We start from the raw sequence: 21,683 nt of genomic DNA, 5'->3' as shown, positions 1-21,683 counted from the left end.
ATTGGGCAGCAAGATAAAGGACATTGTGGAAGAATATTTAGTGACACTGAAATATATTCAATATAGATTCTTACACAAAAAGAGATTTAAAAAAAATTACAGTAGGAGATACATTTTTCTTTAATGTGCATACAACAGAACATGCGTAGATGAAGTGCTTAGAGGCATGTGAGCCAAAATGCTAACAATGGTTACTTTCTAATTGTGGGATTGTGGGTTGTTTCTTACTTTCTTACTTTTATATATCTAAACTTCCTAAGTTTTCTATAATGGATCTGAGTTACTTTTGTTAAGAGAAAAATAGCTTTTTTTTTTTTAAATAAAGAAGAAATGGCCACCACACACCACAGAAGCATTTGTCAATGCAGCAGAAACAAACAAACAAACAAACAAATGTTACAGGCACATTTATTATCTTCTGTTCTTTTCCATTCAAAGTGAAAACGCCGTTCTAGCAAAAACAAAAATAAAATACGATTGTTTTTAATTACTCTATTTTTCTGTGGCAAACGTAGAATGTAAAATATTAAAATTATCTGAGGAGAATATTGTAAGTATCAGTTTCAACATGGCAATGCAGTTCAGTGGGCTACAGACTTGATATTTAATCTGCTATTATGAGTTTACATAATGCCTCAGTGTCTCAGTTTAATTACTAATAAAAGGGGGACAGGCTGTGAGTCATAGTCAGCTCGTTGAAGAATATTAGACCAATCAAACCAAAAGAATGCTTTAATTTCATTTGGTCTTAGTTCCTGCTTTAGAGCAGGATTAAAAATAAATATAGAGAAAGAGATGGAGAAAGTGAGTCACCTAATTTACATCTAACATAACGCAAACAAGCATTTCTTTAATAGGTGTTCAGTACCTGAAGTGCTAAATTACAGCAACTTAGAGAGGCAACTTCTTAATGGAAAATCCTAGCATTTTTAATCTCAGTGCAGATTTTTTACCTTGTCAACTCAGAATTCATCTGATTTTGAAAAAGAAAAATCTTTTACTTGGAGACAAAGGTAAGCCACAGTACACCTCAAACTAATTAAAGATGAATCTCTTCTGGAACAATGGTACAAAGAAAAAAGCAAATTATATTTTATAACTCAGACAAAACAGTCATCCACCAAAAGAATATTGCCTTCTTTTAATTATTAGAATAAATCATTCCATGGAAAACTGTTTGGCACATAGTGAAGATAAGAAGATGATAAATATAATACAAAACAATAAAAGGAGATAGATTCTCTATTCAAGCAAACTTATCCTAGTTGCAAGTGAAACCCTGAGGGCCCACATACCAAGTTACCTCAGAGGCCTCAAAATGTCAATGGTACCTCATATAAGACCTTCGTATAACCTAAACTGATTAAGATTGATCCCATTTAATTTTCAGTAACTAGCCCTTGGTAGCATTCTGACTAAAATAAAACACTGAAACTTTTTCCTCAAAAATATTTTTAGCTACTAGGAGAAAAGCCATAGTAGGTATTTTATTCACTAAGTATGAGTTGAGTAAACATGGAGTGAGTGGTTTATGCTTGACCAGGTAGAGTAATGAGCATTTGGTGGTAGGGCAATAGGTTGGAGCGCAGCTTAGGATTTGCTTGAGTTCCATTTCTGAGTAGCCTCCCTTTTCTAGAGACACTTGGGGTGTTGAAAACCCAAGTACATTTCTCGGAGCTTTTCTTATCTTTGGCTTTGAGCCCCACAGCAGGTACTTAGAAACTACACTTACAAGAACTCTGGTTTCTTGGTTCTTTTAATTAAGAAAGAAAGAAAAGAAAAGAAAAGAAAAGAAAAGAAAAGAAAAGAAAAGAAAAGAAAAGAAAAGAAAAGAAAAGAAAAGAAAAGAAAAGAAAAGAAAAGAAAAGAAAAGAAAAGAAAAGAAAAGAAAAGAAAAGAAAAGAAAAGAAAAGAAAAGAAAAGAAAAGAAAAGAAAAGAAAAGAAAAGAAAAGAAAAGAAAAGAAAAGAAAAGAAAAGAAAAGAAAAGAAAAGAAAAGAAAAGAAAAGAAAAGAAAAGAAAAGAAAGAAAATAAACCCAATGTTATTACTCATTGTTCCCCTGAATCAGCTAACCAGAGTTCCTCCTGGTCCTGGGATGAGGTCTCTTCCCATAGACAGATCTACCCAGTGTATGACAAGGTTTCCTGGCAGTGCTCAGCAGTTTGCTTACTTCCCACTTTCCCCTAGGTCAAGAGACCTATGCTCTAGTTATAAACTTACAAACTCATATAGTGAGCCTAAGAAATTCACGTAACTTCTTTGTGGTCCATATTTCCAGTCTATTTAGGATGAGATTAATTTATTCAAAAAATATTCATTGAGAGCCAATGATGTCCCAGGCACAATTACATGTGTTAAAGAGTATTCTATACCCACTGTTTCCAGTCTCCTGGAGCTTAACATCTTAGTAAGGGGAGCAAAGCCAGAAAATTGCAAAAGGGAAAAAAAAATCAACAAAGTCAAAAAGTAATATGTAGAAAATAGCACAGGGAAATGTGAGAGAATATGCAGCAAGGAGATGAGTTTTAGGCTCTTACCATATCAAGGCAAGAAGAGTATTGGATATATTCAAGACAGCAAAAAGATAAGATTTACTGATGGATTAGATATAGGGTGGTAAAGGTAGTAAGAAATCAAGGTTGAGTCCTAGTTTTTCTTTTCAACATCTGCACAGATGAGGTTGGCATCTACTGAGCTGGAGAAAAGTGGTGAAGATCAGGTTTGAGGGTTGGTAAATCAAGAGTTCTGTGAGTTGGTTGTTAAATACTGCCCTACATGATCTCTAAGGTTAATTCCACTCATAACATTCTGTGACTCTAGGTTGTGATGAGATAGACCATTCTGAGAGAAGAAAGATGGTGAGAAATAAGTTATATCATGTCAATGAGTAACTGGGGTAGGGAAGAAATGGTGGCCAAGAGAATCTAGGACATATAGAAAATGTGTGTGAACCCAGTTGGTAAAATCATGAACTCAGGTGTCTAATTCACTGAGTATTAAGATTTTTAAAAAGGCAAGAAGATTGTTGATCTAGAGCCAAAGTCACTGGAGACCTAGTACATTCCCCTGAAGATCCATACAGGATATACAGAAGATAGCTCATTCATCTGGAAGGCAGGAGGGCAGAGCAAAGATGGTGGAGACCTCTCTCAGTCACTGATTTGTGCAAGAGAGCTTGTTGGCTCTTTGTTCTTTTTTAGGTTTTTATTTCTTTTTTTAGGTAATCGCTACACCCAACCACCCAACACGGGACTCAAACTCACAACCCCCAAATCAAGAGTTGCACACTCTTCTGCCTGAGACTGCCAGGCAGCCCCGCCTCTTTATGCTTAAAGAATAAGTGGGTTAGGAGACTATAGGAATATGCCTGGGTGGGTTTAGTGTGAAACCTGCCATTTTATTTTGTAAGGGCTGGACTTATCACCTCAGAAGTGTGAAAACAGGTGTGAAAAACATCCCCCCTTCCCACCACCATTTCTTCTAATAAACGCGTTATTATTTTTTAAACGTCTACTGGGATGGAATGATTCTAAACGTCCCACAGTCCTTATTCCCCATACCTATGCTTAACCTTCGCCAACAGAATTGTCTAAAACTCCTGGGATCAGAAATGTGGTGTCATGAGAAGGTCAGGGAGATACAGGGTTCATTGCTATGGAACACACTTTTTTTCACTTTGCTACAAGTTACTATACTTTAAAAGAAGGATTTGCAGCATCTGTTTCATAAGACGATGCTCCTGAAATGTAGTTAGGAAGCATGAGGAATATTTCTGTCCCCTTAAAAGAAACCAGTTTGCTGAAGTCACCACCACTGGCACAGGACAGATGACAAACTATTACTGTTCCCATTTACAACCAGAACCGGATACAACCAAGGATCATGGGAGACGTTGCGAGCAAAAGCATTTTGTAAACGGCAGCGTAAGGTGCAAACATAAGATGTGATTTTTTTTGCTCTTATTCAATCATGAAGAAATGGATGTTGGCTGTCAGTGGCTGGGGTTCCTTAAGGCTGGATCATAAATGTGCTATCACAACCAAAGCTGGTTTTAAACAATCTAAGCAATTGCTATTGCTGCGAAGAATGGTGGCTTCACATGGACAGCATCAATCTGACCATAATAGTTTCACTTCAGCACTAGATACTTGGCATTTAATAGCACTCCAAAAGATACAGCGTGGTTTTTTTCACGCCTTTTTATATTTGGTAAGTGATAGGTTCCACCCAGCTAGAGTTCCAATTTATTTTAAATAAGAGATTTTACCAAAAACTTCACCTAAACGCCTACCCTCATATATTTCTGTTTAATTCTAACCTCTTTTTTAAAGTACAGAGGCCCATGTGCCCACGAAAATTGTCCCCTAGCATCCTTACCCCTGCAAATACATTTTATCTCAAAAATTTGTTTTATACCCTTCTTTCTTACCCACAGAACATGCTGGCTTCACTATTTTTTCCCTCTCTTCCTAATACCATCCATTCTCTGATTCTATTCCAAGTCTCTACAAAATATTCAGTGCTTTAATCCTTCCACCCTTAATCACATTTTTAAATGCTTCCTTCTTGTTGTATGAGTAAAAGAGACATATATGGCCACATATTTGGAAAGTAAAAACAATAGCATATTTGGCTTTGTTTTAACTAATGTGAACATTTCTAAATGCATGGCCTACTTTATGATCTGCCAATGACACATTAATTTTTTTTTTAATATGAGCTTTTACAAGGTAAGGAGCCAATCTCCATAAAGCCTTCAGCACTATAATTCTCTCATCCAGGAAGGCACCGTGTTGATGTTCCAATCACGGACTTCCAGCGTGTTGGGGAAACTTCTTTACAAACAACAATTCATGTGCATTTTCAAGTAAGTCTCAGTTTACAAATATGACCAGACACATTGTCCTAAGGCCAATGCACACCATCCTGCCTCCCTAACTGCATTACAAATTTGACAGCCTAAAAGTGTTGATGCTAACTTTACTTTAAATTTGCTTATTAAATATTTCCTTTATCCTGGAGAAAAAGACTTAATGTAGATGATTGTGTATTCTTCTCCTACTGTTAGAAATCGTTTTGAGAGACCATAGCTATTGGAAGGAAATAAGCAATTCAATCCCACTTCAGGCACATGCAAGCTGTTGCCATCTTTTCCAACTCATGACTTCTGGACATCAAGTCTATACTGAGCTTAAAAAACAAACAAACACGAGAGCCAGAATGCAGTGGTCAAGACATTCAGATCCACAAGGCTTCTTAAATTCACCATCCTTCAAATCAGAGTTAAGATAGAAATTCCACTCAAAGGACACGCTAGCCATTAAATCTAAAACCTGTTCAAAATAAAAGGGCAAAAACGAAATCAAAACACAAAAATTCCACAGCTTTATTTAAGAAGTGCTGTTTAAGCTGTAAAGGATTTCCTGTTGCTCTTGTTTTAAATCATTTTATAGTATTCTTTTGTTCTTGGGTTACTCTATATCCAAATAATCACATATGTAAATGACTCAATGCAACAGTGGATGCCACTGACAATGTAAACAGTATTGTTTATCCAGAAGCATTCTATGCTCATGCAAAAATGGCATTAAAAGCTTGTGGTCAGATCAAAAAACCACAACTGTAATTGTTTATTTATATAGCTCACCATTATTCTGTAGCATCAGTTTACATTTTTAAAAATCTCTCAACATTGCTGAGTTAGTCTTAGAAGAGTGAAAAATGCAACGCTTGCCTAAATGATTAAAGACAAACAACTTAGGTCTATGCATGCAGCAAGATGCTTTAATATGGAAATTATTTACTTTGCCCTGGCTTATAGTTTTCATTTTGATGCTGCCCTTGAAACTCCTTGATAACAGGGCCATTCAGCGGAATTTCTGCATTTTTTCTCTGTAGTTCAGGGCAGCTGGTTTCTTTCCTCTCTAAGCAGAGAGCTAAAGTATATTTATCACTCTAACAGTGACTCAAAACAAACAGGAAGTCTTCATCAGCCGGCTCCTGGGCATAGCTGATATTAGGTACTGGCAGAAAGGAAACAGAGACCTCATTCTGTGGAAGTCCGACAGAATGTACATGCAGATGCGGGCGATAACAAAGTTAGGGATGCTCCAAATGACCACCACGTTCTCCCAAGATGAAGTGCTCTTGCAGTGCTCGCCGGTTCTCAGAGTCTGCGAAAATTCCTCAGGAGTTTTCCTTTCCATTTCAGTTTGAAAGAGTAGTTTGAACTGGATACCACGAGCCTTAGAATCCTTGTGAACCTATGCGCCAAAGAAAACCTGGGAGGGAGCTATTCTGGGAGATTTGGCTTTGATCTGGTTGCTAGGAAAAAGCCCTGCTTTTGTCTGCAAGTATTCTGAATGGCTCCTTCAGTCAGAATGAGGCCTGCAGGTCACTGTCTGAATTAAGTGAAGAGATTTTTTTTTTTTTAATGCTAAAAATGAAGTTGTCGCTGTGTGCCATAATAAAGCTGGAGAGAGCAAACTGTGCTGCTGAGCAATGGCCGTGGCTCCTTGCTACAACTTAAACTCCAAGGTATACTGTGAAAATCACCCAAGCGTGCCTGCAGATCAAATATATGCAAATATCCCTCAGTGGCGCATATGTTCCTAGAGACCTTAGCCTTCACCTTCTTTTGCAAATAAAACCTGTTTCAGATTCAAAGCCCACTTTGTTTTTATTAATATAAATGTTCACTATCAAACAATTTTTTAACCTTATAAATAAATAGAAAGGTCAAACATTCACACCTGACTTTTTGCTGCGAAACCAAACTCGAAAGGGGTTAGACTGCAAACGACTGATACCGAATCAAAAATGATTAGGCAATACACTTTGGGAGGTCCTTTAAATTTTTTTTTCTTATTTGTTGACTAATCTCCTTGTTTATGATAATGCTCATACCTTTGTATAAGGACTTTACAGCCATTATCTAATCTTCACAGATCCTGGTGAGGTAGAAAGGGAGCAAATCTTATCTCCATTCTCCAGATGAGGACACAGAGACGCAAGGAGGTTGAGTAACAAGCTCACATTTTAAGTGGCACGTTCCATCCAGATGCAAAAATGACAGTAGGGCACGGGCTTTGCTTTTCCAGTAATGGGGCTGGATTTTCACCCAGTCACTCATATGTTCACCAGAACCCCTTGAAGACCAGCATTTCTGTAGGGACTGTACTGAATCTCCATACAACCTGTTGGAAAAATACGCAGCCAACTGGCCCACCTGAGGATCAAACCCTTGACCTTAGTTCCTTTGGCATTGAGTGCCAATGAACTGAACCACAGACTGAAAGCCTAAGTAGCCCAGTGCAGAATGGGACCAATCCAAAAAGTTCCATTGCTCCCTTTTAAATAACTCTGGCATAGGAGAGAAGGCACTATATTTCATGAACTTACCTAGTGTTGATCTCTCTCAAGTTTGAAACATATTTTACACTCCAAGCAAACCTGAATATGTGACATGTAAATGCAAAACTAAGAGAGCAAGGGGCACCTGGCTGGCTTAGTCAGTAGAGCACATGACGCTTGACCTTGGGGTCATGAGTTTGAGCCCCACATTGGGTGTGGAGATGACTTAAAATTTTTTTTAAATCTTAAAAAAAAAAAAGATAAGAGAGCTAAGAGGTAAACTACACGAGTGAAAATTTAACCACAGTAAGAAAAAAATGAACGACAGAAAAATGTACCAAGTCTGGGACTGTTAGGACCATAGCATCTTTATGGGTCTCCATAAAGCATCTCCTCACTTATATTAGTGCTATAGGTCTAGACAGTAGAGAGAAGGAAAAGTTAAAAATGAGAACGGTCATTTTCCAAATAATTTAGATACCCCTTCTCTCATTCTCACTCTCGTTAACTTTACTAAGACATAACGGAGATCCTCCTTTCAAGGAAGTGGGGACCCTTATGCCTCAGAAAAGGTTCTAGAGAAAATTCTATGCAAAACCACTGGCATGTCAACCAGATACAACCTGCATTGCCAGCTGAGGAGAGATGATCTCCCAAAAACAGGCCGGGGACGCCTCTCTTCTATCATAGCACCTCCTGGAGCTTTCAGACACAGGAAGGGAGCCTGGCCTATCTTTTGGAATGCAAAATTCTCTACAGAACACCAGGCAAGAAGCACAGGAAGCTCAAAACAGACATCCCTCCCCAAAACCAAAACAAAAGTATTTTCAGGGCAGCATATTCTCTCTCAGTCCACCTGTGTACTAATTCTAATTTCTTCTCAAACTGCATATACAGTCGTAGGTCTGTGAGTTGTGGATCTGTGAACACTACAAAAATGCCTGCAATTTATCTCTGAAAGCCACAAAGCCAATCTCGGTTTGGGTATCATATGCATGGATCCTGAACTCTCCCAATCCAGGACTACCAAGTGCTTTTGTGCTCAACTCTGAATGTGGACAAGGACTGAAATGTCTTCCTGGACCCACAAAATGGCAACAGGCTAGCCGTACCAATTAACCAGACCACAGGAAGGGTTCTTCAGGCTTTGCGGAAGACCAGCCCCCAAGACCCCCCACTGAGTGGGACCCAAACCCTGGGGCTCCCACTACCCTTACTTATCCCCCCCCCTTACTTATCCCCCCCCCCTGCTGCCTTGTGCAAACATTCCAGCTACCCAGGAGAACTTGACATTCATTTCTCACAGTGTCGCCATGGCTAGAGCTAAGCAAAAGCCAAAAATGAATTAGGTAAATATAGTAGGTTCAGGCACAAATTCAGCAGGTGAATTTATTTGCAAATTACTCTTTTGAAGCATCTCATTTAAGATTCTCTTTAGAGACACAGTAGAGAATTTTATCATTCTTAAAGTAAAGCAAAGCAGTATTTGATTTCAATATTTGGTGCATAGCCAATCATATAAAAATACTTAATAAAAGAATCCTTTTTGAAGTTATTATGCATTTATTACAGGATTATCGATTTCAGTAATGAGAATTTTATTGTTAGTATTGGGTTGACATGAGACATTTTTTTTTTCCTGGAGATTTCTCTAACATTTAATTGAGTCACCTTATTCCTTCTGCCCCAATACACAACTGTTCCTGTTATTCTTTGAATTAATTTGGATAAAAGCCTTCTGCAAAAGCCATCTTTCTGGATCCACATCCTCCTCTCTGAGCATTTGTTAACACATTACATTATACTAAAGTGAATCCACCCACAAGAAATTAGACAATCTATCCTGGTTTTAATATTTTTTGAAGGCTTACAAAGTGCTAATCACGAAAGCAGTGATTCCCAGCCCTGGTTTTGCGATAGCCTGGGATATCTCCAATTACCTCATAGTTCTTAAAAAAACAAAATTCCAAAAATTTTTCAGACGAAAATTAATTCTAATTTTATTTAATTTGAAATATAAATATCTGCCATCACAGATAGGAAGTGTGTGTCACAGTAGGACTTGGTGGCTGGAGACTTGTTTAAAAAAAAAAAAGGCAACAATAACCCATTGAAACTCCGCAAAGCTCAAAATCATTATGCTTCCCCCTCAGAAAAGAAATACTATTCTTATTCCTAGGAACTTAAATTCCTAACACACACCTTCTTGCAGGCACAGAAAGGAGCTAGGACAAAACCCATTCCAGGACATTTCCTCAAAAAGAATACAAATAAGGTGTGTCACGCATTTTCCTGAATAAAATAAACATGATAATATCTAATAATACCACCGCACTATTCTATGTGGCCAAATTACAGTTGTGCTAAGGAATGAGAAAATCTCTGGAATAGAACCAGGATTGCTTTTTAATTGTCCATTAGAAAAAGCAAAGAATAAAACCGCCTGCAATGATTTCCTTTTGAGATCATGCACCTTATTTTTAAAATACGAAATCAAAAACATATTGGGACGCATGGTGAGGCTGAGCAAAGCGAACTGTCTCCTCTCCTCAGCTCAGACTCAGCAGCTACAGCAAGCCCACAGTGCCAGCTGGAGCCTGCCAAGGCAACTAGCATTGCACGAAACAAAATCTTCATTCTTCGGTTCCGAGCTGACTCCGCCGAGAACATCTTTCTCTCCTCACCTTTTCTTCCTTGTTTTCTGAACTGAGATCTTTCTATTCAAGGATGTTCTTCCATTATGTGAGACGCCCCCAGAGCCAATGAAAAACGAGGACACTTTTATTTCGCGTGAAGATTCCTCTCCCAGGGCCATATTCCATGAATGAATGGCTTGTAGGACAGACCGCTAATAATAAACTCCACCAACTGTGCCAACACAAGTGTGAGAAATGCACGGGGAGGCTAAGGCTGGCCAAAGGAATTCTCCCATACCTGCAGCGGCTGACTCCTTCCAAGAAAGCTGTTGAGTCTGCTCATGTACTCACTTATTTGCCAGGAAGGTATTCCTTTTAAAAAGTAAAAATAAATAGCTCCTACCACCTCCTCCTTGCCTTGAAATCACTATTTCTACTAGAAAATAAACTCGTAAACTCCATCTGTTAAGATACTGGAGAACTCTGCTGGACAAAACATACCGATATTTGTTGAAGGAGCAATCCTATACTGGCTAGAAAAGGAACTGGGAACAAGGAGGTCATTTCCCATTCAAATTTAAATGTCACCATGAAATACTGTTGAAAAATCAAACACATCAAGAGTGATTGCACATGTCACAGTCTCATCTCCTCTGACCTCCCTAACACTTGTATGAGGGTGTTACTGTCACTGAATTGTCTGGATTCCAAAGAGCATTCTGGCTGAGCTCTCACCCACCCTGTGGATTAACTAAGACCATTTTTTTTTCCCTCCTTTTAAATCTCAGGCTTGTTTTCCCCTTGCAACACAAAAGGCTTTGAGTCCCACCTACCCACTGTCGATTAGCTGGTGTGCAAAGAAGAAAGCAACTTGGTTAATTGTGGAAATGGAACACATTAGAAAATACAGCCACATAAGTTATTTCACAATCTACTTCATTTACTGGATAAAACATAACCTTCCACCCATTACTCAAGCCATCTTCACACCCATTCTTTTCATGTATTCATCATCCACTTAACCAATATTTATTGAGCATCTACTATATCCCAAGCACTTTGCTGGACATTGAGTTTGTAGCACTAGAGAAGACAGAGCCAGTCCCATCCTCTGAAGTGAAAATGCTCCTAGAGACTCAGAAAAAGACAGAGATTGTTTTAGTTCACTTTGGGAAGTGATAAAATCAAGAGGAAAATTATAACTAGGTAGAGCGATAAAGACTAATTTGAATAAAGTTTTCTAAATATGAAGACAGTGACCTTAACAAGTGTGGGAAAAAAAAAGAGTCATGGATATAACATTTCAGGTTGGTTGTTCAGAGAAGGGCTCTCAAAGGCCAAGATATCTGAGCTGATTTTCTGTGAGAAGAGAGGCCAGGCAAAAAACAAAAGCAGGGGAACCTGGGTGATTCCGTCAGTTAAGCGACCGACTCTTGATTTCTGCTCAGGTCATGATCTCAGTGCCATGAGATATGAGCACCTCGATGGGCTTTGCGCTGGGTGCAGAGCCTGCCTGAGATTCTCTCTCTCTCCTTCTCCTCCTGCCCTTCCCCTGCACATGCACACATGCTCTCTCTTTCTCTCTCTCAAAAAAAAAAAAACAAAAGGAAAAACAAAACTTTTAAAAAAGAGTAAAATGCGCTAGACTGAGAAAGAGCTCGGTGAGTCCAAGGAATAGAAAGGAAGCAAGTAGGCTGAAACATAATGGAAAGCAAAATAAGGTAAGTCTGGAAATTTGAGGGACTTGGAGGTTGGAATTTGTTCTAAATGCAACAGGAAGCCTTTGGAGGATATCAGGCAAGGAAGTGACTTGATCTGATTGAGGCTTTCAAACAGTAGAGTGTCTGCACTCCACAGAGTCTAAGGAAGGATCCAAGCAGGGTGGATTCAGGATGTATTTTAGAGTAAGAACAAGAAAAGGGCTAAAAAAATAACTGCCTTTTTTTTTTTACTTGAACAGTTGAGTGGATGATAAACTGAGACAGAGATGATGGTGGGGGGGAATACTTCTACTCTCTTTCTTCTAGGTGGGAGAGGTGGACATTCACTTATTCAACTTTGTCCCTCAGCAATCCTTGAATGCAAGAAAAATAGACTTTTATCCGCTTTCCTTATGTTCTAGTGTCCTATTTAAATCACAATATTCTAGATTGCTGGCATGCTTTTCTACTCCATTTACATCAGTTTCAAACCCTAGTTTAATATCCAGCTCCTCTAAGAAGATTTTGCTGATTAAAACTCTCCTCCTAATGATTATGCCTTATTAATATCCATTCTTTCCATTTTTATTACAAATCTTTTACTCTATTTTATACTTAGCTCCTACAGGATTGAGACCAGATTCTTCAGCCTTCCTCTCTTTTTCAGCCCCCATGTGCCCACCTCCCAATACAACGTATTCCCAAAGCCCCACTTGGCCCTGTGTTACCCAAGCCTGAGCTCCACCCACCCCCACGCACCCCCATCACTCTTCTCTAACAGACTTTCCCTCTCCATAGCTCTACCTGCCACACTATCCAGCCAATCCTTTAAGACCTAGATCAAGGGACCTCTTTTCAAGAACCCATTGTTGACCCCTCCCCAAACAGAGGTCATCTCTCCCTCCCATCCCCTAGGAGGCAGTGGAGTATAATGGTTGAGGGCTCGGGCTCTGGGGTCAGGCTCTCAGTTCACAGGCCCACCTCTGCCTGGCCTAGCTCTGCGCCCCAGGGTAAGCCATTAATATGTATAGATCTCTCCTGCTTTATCTGCCAAGTGTACGTGGGGGGAGGTTCAGGAAGTAAGTGTACCTGTAACTCAAAATTGTTATGAGGATTGAGACAACGCACCTAAAATGTATCATGTAGCTGCCAACACATAGTAAGGACTGACTCTTCAGTGCTAGATGTTTTTGTTATTCCATTTCAGCATTCTTTGGCTCTCTAATCAAAATAACAGTCTACTTTGTCTTGTGGTTGCCTTTAACCCATCAGATTAAAAGCTCTCTGAGAATGTAATGGTGCTTTCTTGATCTTTACATTTAGTAGATATTATATGAATAGTTATTGATGAATGAATGTGGAATATAAAATAAACAATTTTAAGGATTTTCATTTCTTTTTTCCCCAAATACATTGGCTCTTGTTAAAGTAGAAATAACATCTTTTCATTTCCTATTTTAAAATTCCGTATTTCCCAGTGTGTACATATATTGTGTACATATATGCATATTCATACTGTGTATATATTATATACAGTCTGCATTCTAAATATTTGAATTTTCTGAATTAACAGACTCTTGTGTTCAATACAAGTGGCACATATAGGGGCACCTGGGTGGCTCCGTCGATTGAGTGCCCAACTTCTGCTCAGGTCATGATCTCACGGTTTGTGAGTTGCAGCCCTAAGTTGGGCTCTGTGCTGACAGCTCAGAGCCTGGAGCCTGCTTCGGATTCCGTCTCCCCCTCTCTCTGCCCCTCCCCCACTTGTGCTTGGTCTCTGTCTCTCAAAAATAAATAAATAAATGTAAAACAAACAAACAAACAAGTAGTGCATACATCAGGCTACATTCACCAGGAATGCTGCCTTTAAAATTGAAAACTATCTTTTCACTTATCCTAAACACCAGGAATTACAACAGGCCATCATTCTTGCTCACAAAAATCTTCTGGCCTCTGAGGACCCGGAGTCAGGCAGGAGGTTCTGGTTAGCGACATGTGCTCTCTCATCTACATCAGTTAATGTTTATTGGACAGAGCACGGATGCAACGCACTGTGCTGTGTGTTTTGGGTACATTTTCTAAATGTGAAAACACTATGATGTCTTACATGTCAGGAAAGACATCATTCCTGTCTGTAGTGAATAATAAAAAAAAAACATCTCTATAGGTTTCTGAATTACTATTCATTGCATCTCATCTCACATAGGCAGGAAAACCTTGACAAGCTTTGCAATATGACAAAGACAAGGTCTAGTGGAGAAATAAAGGGAGAAAGTGTGGATCTGAAACTAAATTAAGGGTCAGTTGTGGCTTACTTTTCAAAAAAAAAAACTAAATACAACATGCTAAAATAGATTAAAATATAAACATGGGGTCTCTACATCTTTCTTCACAAACTATCAGTTAATCTAGCAAGGATTTCTTATAGTTTCTAGTAAACATAATTTTACTGTGCTTTGTCCCTAGATTGGCCCATGTCTAAATAATTATAGATGTAAATCACACAACCCCACCTGAAAAATATCACTTTTCCCTAGTGATGAGCTGGAATCAAAACTCCAGAACAGGGGCACCTGGGTGGCTCAGTTGGCTGAGTGTCCAACTTCAGATCAGGCCATGATCTCACATCAGGCTCACTGCTGTCAGCCTGTCAGCACAGAGCCCACTTTGGATCTTCTGTCCCCCTCTCTCTCTGCCCCTCCCCCACTTGCATTCTCTCAAAACTAAATTTATAAAAATGAAAAAAAAGAACCCTCCAGAATAACTGTGCCTCAATACAACCCACTGCAGTTTTCTCGGTTCATCTGCTTGTTTCCTTTGTTCACCCCTCTGTCCTTCATTTCTTCCCTCCTTCTTTCCACCATTTGTGAACGATTTGGCCAACCCTTCTAGCCGACAGTCTGTGTCTTCAATCCCTAGTCAGCAGCTATATTCTATTCCACAGATTGAGCTATTTAACTGTGCAAGTTCTTGTCTCCAAAACACACTCCTCTTTTCTCGGTTGAGTTATAACACATACTTTTTTCATCAACTGCTAAAAAAAGTAACAAAGACTCCATTCTTACACACAACCTCAAGAATCCAGGATAATTTCTCATGTAGCATCCACTTAAACTCTTGCTAGTTCCATGTCACAATCTAACTGCCTATGGCATATCCTGAATTCTGATAAAAACCCATCCAATTCTATCAGTGAAATTCCCGTCTCTTGATGTCTGGTTGACAAACTACCTAAAACACACCCACACTGAAACAAGTGGGTAAGAAAACCACCAAGATAACTATTGGATGCTCTGTTCTTAGTTTCTACATACTTAAAAAAAAATTTTTTTAATGTTTATTCTTTCTTGGAAGACAGAAAGACAGAGTGCAAGCAGGGGAGGGACAGAGAGAGAGAGGGAGACACAAAATCTGAAGCAGGCTCCAGGCTCTGAGTTGTCAGCACAGAGCCCGACACGGGGCTCGAACCCACGAAGCATGAGATCATGACCTGGGCCAAAGTCGGACGCCCAACCAACTAGCCACCCAGGTGCCCCTCTACATACTTTTTTATACCTTCAGTGACTCACACCCAGTACAGTCTCCATGGATTACACAGTCAAATTAAATAAAATGCTGGCCTATGTCTTTCTGCCTCACGCATTCTTTCTCTGCTTAGCTACTAATAGTTATTTTTTCATTACTGTTCCAAGTTAACTGCATGGCAAAACCCATAATCTCAAATACATAACTGTTCAACTTTATCTGAAAGTGGAGGACCTCTCCTAATTTTGCACCCCCTATTGACTCCTCAAAATAGTTTTAAGATCATATCCACTCTTACCCCTCCTGTTTGGTTGTTTTCTTTAAATCCCCCTCCTCAATAAAACAACATGTATTTAAATCAAGCGCATTTGTTTTAAGTCATCAAAATGTGTCTTTGCCGCTGCATTTGCTTGCCTTTTTGTCTACTGAAAAAAACTGAAACTTGGAGAGTAATGAGTAAAAGATTTCTGGAAGGAAAGACATTATTCGATATAGTAATATTGTAATAATAGAGCTCTTTCCCCACCTGCTTCAAAACCGACTCAGAACTTAGAAAGTGAAATGCAATTGCCTTTTTAAGTGGAAATTTAAATAGAAAGTAAAAAAGTTCAACTACTTTATTTCTAAGTAGTAAGGTGGATTCTGCCTGTTTTATTTATTGCTGAATCCCCATGCCTGGAACAGTGCCTGCCACATAATAGAGGTTATTTCAATAAATAAATGTTAAATGAATGAGCTTCTTTACCCAGAAAAATGTTGAAACTTGTTTACTAGCTGTCAAAAGTAGGTTCCTTCATGCATAAAAAAGCATCAGCTGTGTAATTTGCCCCCACTTCCTCCTTTTGCAGAAAGCCAACAAAAGAACTGTAACTTTTTACCTAAGGATCAAAGGTGTCAACCTATTGGCTCACACTACTTTAAAGTCTTGGATAACAGTCTTGGGTTATTTTTAGATAATTTCTTTTGTTTCAAGCTTGAAAAGAAGTATTAACAAAGATCAAAAAATAAATCACTGATTCAGAGCAGGAAAATGCATATTAAGAAGTTCAAAATATAGTATGTAGAGGCTGTGAGCTAACCTTCCCAGAATACAAGTCAGATCTAGCTTTAGATACTAAAGTACTATATCGGTCCCACTTGGGACCCATCAACATAAAAGGAATGAGGAGAACTTAGAGAGTTGAAAGTCTGAAAAGGAAAGAGAAAAACAACTTAAAAATTATAGAGTGACCCAGGCATTCTCAATGTCTAATCCAATAAACCGAGAGGTAGAAAGATACAACCAAATTGTAATAACAGAGAACCCTAGATAGTGAAATTTGGGGTGAGTTTATTCTCACCCACAATCTTCTGTATTTCCAAACATTCTCCAAGACGTATGTAAGACTAGTGCGGTCAGAAAAAAAAAATACACATACTTTTTAAGCCGGGGCGTGGGGGGGGGGGGGGGAAAGAAGGGTAAAAATCACGTGATAGGTGAAGAAAACTTAAAGAATCAAGATTATACAGGTAAAGAAGAGAACACATATTGGTGACTTAACAGTCTTTGTAGTTTAAAACAACCATTAACCTAAATCAATTGCAAGACACACAGGATGGCTTATTTCTTGCTAAAACAAGAAGTACACACACACACACACACACACACACACACGTACAAAACATATACACATGCGCATATATTATGCAGAGTTACAGGGAGTGGGGCTCCTGGAGAAAGGGCAAAGGCACAAAAACCATGTGAAAAAGAAAAAGTTCCTATCATTAGGACTCATTTAAGGCAGCAACTCTCATATACTGACTAGATGTGAAGATGACAGAACATGGACAAAGGAAAAGGGGCAGGCCTTCCCAAGAGGACACAGAAGAATGTCAGGAAAAGGAGACCTGTTTAAAAGAAAGGTTGAAATACAATGCCTATTGTAACACAAGCGAGGCATAGTGTCCGAGGTGTGAACATACATTCTAGAGTCGAAAAAATGTTTGAGAATCCCTAACCTACCGTCTCTTCAAGGCAAAGGATTCTGGAAAGCCCAAGATAATAGGGGATTGAGCAGTTTCTCTGGCAGGGTGATCAGAAGTGAAAGGTCTTGTCAAAAAGAAAGGACCAGAAATGAAGCTCTAATTGTTCCACAGGCTGACCAGAAGTGCTCCCAGTATCTACATATCTCACTCCAAAATCATCTGGAAGAATACGAACCCCAACCTAGTGTAACATCCTTGATCCATCCTGGGGCCAAGGAATTGTATTTCCTTAACAAAACTGTCATTTGTACCCAGTTTCTCTCTTTCTGGTCGTCACAGAGGTAGTAAATAAGAAATCAACATTATCCACATAATAAAAAGTGGCCTCTCTCAAGTATCATAATTGCAACACAAAGAGGTTAACCAAGAAAACATGCTTTTATTCACAGGAATTACTCTACCAGTGGAAATATCAGGATGTTAACTGGCGCCATGATTAATTGGGGAGATACTCAGAGGACATATGGGGTTTCCCAGACTCTTTAAATAACATTGTATAGGTATTTGTCTCCCTTTGACCTCATGACAATTGACCACATACGTCTAAGATTAGAATGTTTCAGGTCAACTCAAACTTTCACACTAGGTCTGGACCAAGCAGATAGAAAGCACAAGCAAAACTAAACCTTCTATTTAGGACAGGAGCCCTTTCTAAGCTCTACAATTTCCTCGGGCAGTACTACAGCTGAAAACACAGCCAAAGAGAGCGTTTAACAACAATTCAATTGGCTTCGTTCTTCATAGAGGAATAGTGCGGATTTACCCCAGCACCTACTATGTGTCAACGATTTCACTGAACACGTGACACCCACTATTTCTTTAGGGTCCTTGGCGAGGCTGTTCAGTCCTGGCTACTCTCTCTCAAGTTAAAGCTGGGGAAATTCAAAGTTCCTTAGGAAGTCCCCCACCAGCAGTAGCCAGGGATTGAAGTCCTGGAGTAACCTAGTCCCAATCACTTAAAGAAAAATGAAGGCTACATGGTAAAATTGGATGAGGAAGACTGGAAAATTGTCTTATTATAAAAGGCCTGGTACTACTACTGGGCATCAGAGCAAATTCTGGTGGAGATGCAAGCCTGAATCATTCTCCCCAGGGTTATGGGCTCATCATATTTGGCTCTTCTACAGATTGCTCGTTCCTATTCTATCACTACCTTGCTCTCTCCATCTCCCTCTCTCTCCACCTCTCTCAGCTGTGGCCTCTGCCTTCCTGAGACAGAATGGGTACACGGAACCAGAACCGGTAAGAGGTAACAGATCAAAGAGCAACATCGCCCTGCATGTCCCAAGCTGTTAGCCCTCGGGCTGACCTGCTACTCTCACTTCCACCCACAACCCTTTTGTTTTCTCTTGTACTGATCCTTGACCAGAAACCTTTCCCTATCCCCATGCCCTTCTCTCCCCACGGTCTTCCTTGCCCTAGCCCATCCCCTCTACCTGCATGGGCACTCACACACACATGCACACATTCTTACTTGCATCCCTTGTGCTTCACAGGGCATCGAGCACTCAACACAGAGAAAAGGAAGCGCTCAGGCCTCACTGAAGCCACCTACATATGCCCCAAGTCAGAATCTCACTTGGTTTGGGGGCGGTTTCAAATATCAGTTTCACAGTCACTACTCAATACCACCCAAAGATCAATTTCATCTATCTTTTCTTTAAATGGGGCCTTGGCAGCCCAAATTTAGAGCAGGTACTAAAACCAGACAGAATTTTTTTCTGTACTGCTTCTGTAAAGAGGCTGGCCAAAGAGTATTAAAGTCACCCTTGCTGTCGGTTTCTCTGTTTTCCGCATCTTGGAACGCTGCACGAGTCAGCTGCACGTAAAACCACGCAAAGGGTTTTGCTGTCCTCACCCAATACCGGACAGGCCCCTCTTTAAAAGTCAGCATTGCCTCCCAAACATGTCCTTCTTAGTACTATCTAATGCTACGTGACGCTACGTTGCGCTCTCCTCCATCTGTCTAGGTAGGAGGCTCTTCACTCCGCGCCCCTTCTGGCGGGTCCTGAAGATGTGAAGGGAAAAGCCTCAAAGGTGGGGAGTTTCAAGTTTCCGTGCAACAACCAGGCAGCCATATCCTTCTGCTTTCCCCTGAAAATCAGGCATCACCTTATCGTTTCCTCACCAAGATTAACTCCTGCTTCCTGAAGAGTATTTCTGAGGTAGAAAGCAGAGGTGGTGAAAAAAGGGGGAGCTGAAAAGTCCAATCTGTCAAGCTCCATTTTAGAAGAAAGGAAAACTGAAAAGTGAACGTATTTAACATGAGCCATTTCCTGCACTCAGGAGGGAAGAAAGCGCGCTGGTAACTGTGTGCAGGAGGAGATCCGCACTGGTGTTATCTCTGACCTGCAGCTTAGCCCCAGTGTCTCAGCTGCCAAAAAGCTCCCATTCAACGTTGTGCTGAGTTCATCAATGCTCCACGTGTCAGGATCCTAACAGGAAAAAGCAGGACAGACAGTCTCTCCATTCAACCGCCTGGGGACCCCATGACAACTAAAATCCCCTCGCAGACCGTCCATATCAACCTTCGGCAGGTCAGAGCACGCAACCCCTTCAGAACCACAGGCTCAGGCCCACACCCTTTCCCCTTGTCAACATCGTCACTTTAAACAGAACATCGAGCCTTATCACGAAACCTGAAGTAAGTATGACAATTAAGATGGATTGCAAAGCCTGCTTGTGCTTCACAATTAACAATCACTTGGCAGCGGGTTCCACGCAACTGTTGGGGGGTATGGCAAGAACTTTATCCCTGCTTAGTGTTGCATTAGCATATTTAGTAGGCTGCAAGACATAATTCCTAAGATATGAACATATTTTTGTCTTTTTTAAAAATCTGCAATTAAGCTATAATATGTAGAAACTCTGCACCAGGCAATCAACGTGCAAACACCAAGATGGAACCGGGCAGGAGGAGGGGGGCAAGGGAAAGCAACGTCTCCCCCAGCACTGATACCAACTTGAACCGGTGGCTACTTCCAGTGTCATGGGCCGGCTGGAAAACTGTGGCTTCTTGCCGCCTACGGCAAAATTTACGGGGGGTGCTGGTGTTGCCCCACTGCTGCTGCCATCGGGGGGTTGCTCTGTAAGAGCAGAGCTACCTGCTTTAATCGGACACGTGAAAAAAAATCAGACCCTGAGATGACCCCAGTAGTTACACAGCAAACTATGCACTTTTCAGAAAAAGCACCCGATTCTCAATCTCTGAGTAATAAACGATGCTGATAAAAACCACAAAGACGCTTTATTCAACAAACATAAGCCCTCTTCATCAAACTTGCCATTATTTTCCCTTACTTTCTGACCCACCTGCCACGCCGATGAAAAGGTTCAGGGAGCACCCAAACTGGACCAGCGTTACCGGAAACAACTGGGAGCTACCATCCCAAGCTTCTCTGGTGTGTCTATTGTATATGCTCAAGCTTCAAGTCCAAGCATGCTCTGAGTGGGGGCCGGGGAGGGAAAGAAACGGAGCCAGATCTTTCTGAGATAGCCAGGACTTTGTCTTTCTTGACATCTGGGTTGCAAGGAGGCAGGATATCCTGCCAAATATATTACAGCTGTGAGACCCACCTTGTGATTTAAGACACTGCAGAATCTAAAGAGCACAGAAGACATAGGTGTGTTTTCTGAGAAAGAAGCCTCACCCTTTGCTTCTTTTGCAAAAGAAAACACGCACGCGTGTGCGCCACCAGTTTAGGTGAGCGGCTCTCCAGTTGCATAAAAGAGAGCATATGAAAGCAACAAATGCAATTTAGCACACAAAGTCTTTCTTTACAAAACCAGTAGAGGAGCAGATTAAAGCACCTGGCAGTCTTGGCAAGCCGAAAGAAAAATCGAAGCTGTGACAAAACAAAACAGGTGTACAGGTATAAAACTTTTGCTTTCCAATAATGCCCCTCTCTTCACTGGAATGCTTTGACAGGTGCAGAAGTTCAAGTTACAGTAGGGAAATGGCAAATAAATACACAGCATTAGTGTCTGACGTGCTTGCTGAGCACCGGGGATGTTAATAACTGGCAAGGTACACTAATCTCTGATTGCAACATTTGGTTTACCTTAATCTGGAGGGACAGCTGTATTAAAGAGGGAATTATACTAATCAGTTCAAGGCCCTTGCATATAAAACTTCCCATTAGGCTTAAAGTACACCAGCTTATGCTCATTCTCTAGGAGCCTTACATCTGGTTCTGAATAAGGCAGCCTCTCATTTGCAAGGTACAAACTGAAAACAAGGGGGAGGGGGCTGACAGTTGCTGGAGGATGGGTGATAGAAGAGTAAGCTACTAATTCTTTGAAATTTTTAACAGCACAAAACTAGCTTCTAGGCATCTTAATACTAAAAGGGGAAAAAAAAAAAAAGCATGTGTTATCAACCCTAGGCCATTTTTTCCTGTTACCGGAGGTGACCAACATAAAATAAAATTGATGATGTCAGTC

At 40.3% G+C, this 21,683-nt stretch overlaps 2 long non-coding RNA genes across 3 annotated transcripts in view; both read right to left on the bottom strand.

The window, feature by feature from the left end:
* LOC109502672 overlaps positions 1-21,683 on the bottom strand; it is a 40,491-nt gene that overhangs the window by 4,723 nt on the left and 14,085 nt on the right. The window lies entirely within an intron of this gene.
* Positions 5,364-8,554, bottom strand: LOC111561849. The gene is made up of 2 exons (XR_002744793.2): positions 6,908-8,554; positions 5,364-6,566 (listed from the first exon to the last, which is right to left on the bottom strand). It is a non-coding gene; the product is annotated as an uncharacterized LOC111561849 (long non-coding RNA).

Source organism: Felis catus, chromosome C1 (assembly GCF_018350175.1).
Source record: "Felis catus isolate Fca126 chromosome C1, F.catus_Fca126_mat1.0, whole genome shotgun sequence".
NCBI lineage: Eukaryota > Metazoa > Chordata > Mammalia > Carnivora > Felidae > Felis > Felis catus.
This window is presented reverse-complemented; position numbering and strand designations above follow the sequence as displayed.